Genomic DNA, 1,626 nt, shown 5'->3' with positions numbered 1-1,626 from the left:
CAGAGAAGCTGGTGTGAATAACCCACCTGCTCGGGCACCGAGGGACACCGGGGACACAGGTTGCGTGTTTTTAATAACTTCACCCTGCTTCAGGTGGCTGTGCAGGAATGGGGTAAAAACTGCAAAGCGGCAGGCAGCAGATGGCTGAAATGCTGGCGCACGCTGTGCCTGTGTGACACGCACGGCGGGAGGGACGGATTGGGAATGGGCGTTTGGCTGCGGAGGAAAACCTGCTGGGGGTCACGGGGAGCTGTGACCGGGTGCTGTGCCGTGCTGTGCCATGCCAGCCCCTGCAGCAACACCAGTGGGGTGTTATGGGGTGCTGGTCTGAGTCCCTCACTCCTTACAAAACTCCCTTCCAGGTCACCCCCCACCCTGCAACCTGACTTTCCACTCCTGCTGGTCCATGTTTGACATCCAGGTCCAAATCCCTGGGGAGAAGCGATGCTCTTTGCTGCGGTCGTGCCCCGGGCAGCATTGTTGGCCGGTGAGATGCTCCCTGGCCAGGTTGAGGAGCAGGTGTGCTGCACCCCGCTTTGTGCTTTGGCTCCTCTGCAGCTGCCGTTAAGCAATCCCGGGGTATTTCTTTTTCCAGCAACTCCTTCTCTCCTCTGCTAATGCGTGAAAGACCGACCCAGAGGGGAAGCTGACTCACTGGGCAGAGGAACGGTGAAACAGCATCGATACAAAACAAGCCGAGAGAACCCAGAAGCGATTTTCATTTTAGAGGTGTAGCAAAAAGGAGGGAGGGAAAACAAGGGAGGGTAAAGTTTTGGAGAGCTGTGCACTCTGGCAGGGACATTGCACACAGCCCTGTGCTGGTCACTCATTTAAAAATATTCAGATTTCCTTTTATAAATAAAAAGGGCAATAATATTTCCTTTGGAGGGAGGCTCAAAATTTGGAAAATCCCAATGACTGCTTTGGCTGAAGGACAAAACGCCCGAGTGAAAACCAGAGTGCAGGATCCCGTGAGACCCGGAACTTGCACCATCGAGGTCTAAAGGAGTGGCTTTCCTGGATTTTATATTTTGATTCATTCTCTTGCTGTGGAGCTTCTCCCGGGACTGGAGAAGGAAGAAGGGGCTGGGGACTGAGTTAGCTGAAGGTGTTTCCCAAAGCGCATCAGGAAAATTCAGTTTCCCAAAGGAAACAACACGGAGAACTGTGGATAAAATTACGCAGAAGTAAATCAGCCACAGTTTGGGACAGCTGGCATGGCATCCAGGTCCCACCTTTGACTCAGCCTCTGGTTACAGCTCTCGGTAAGCTGCAGCTATTTGCTGGTTTGCTGGTTTGTTGTTTTTTTTGTTTGGTGGGGTTTTTTTTGTTTTTTGGTTTTTTTTGCTGTTTCATTTGGACAAGTTGTTACACGACAGTGCTGCGGTGTGCCAGCTCCGGGGGAAACAACGTGGAAGGAGACTTTCCTCCTGAATTTATCATTTGCGCCACTGACTTTGCATTTTAGGGGGGATCTGACCCTTCCCTACAAACAGCTGTGTTACAGAATCATCGTCCCAAAGGCACCCATCAGTCCAATTTTAGAGTAATCTCGATACAGGATGGCAGGCAGGTGTCGATGCACAGGGGGTTTTCATAATTGCCATTGCAGGACATAAAGCCGCC

This window comes from Pterocles gutturalis, unplaced genomic scaffold (genome assembly GCF_000699245.1).
Source record: "Pterocles gutturalis isolate BGI_N339 unplaced genomic scaffold, ASM69924v1 scaffold21291, whole genome shotgun sequence".
Taxonomy (NCBI): domain Eukaryota; kingdom Metazoa; phylum Chordata; class Aves; order Pterocliformes; family Pteroclidae; genus Pterocles; species Pterocles gutturalis.
The sequence above is the reverse complement of the archived record's forward strand: the minus strand, read 5'-3'. Positions refer to the sequence as shown.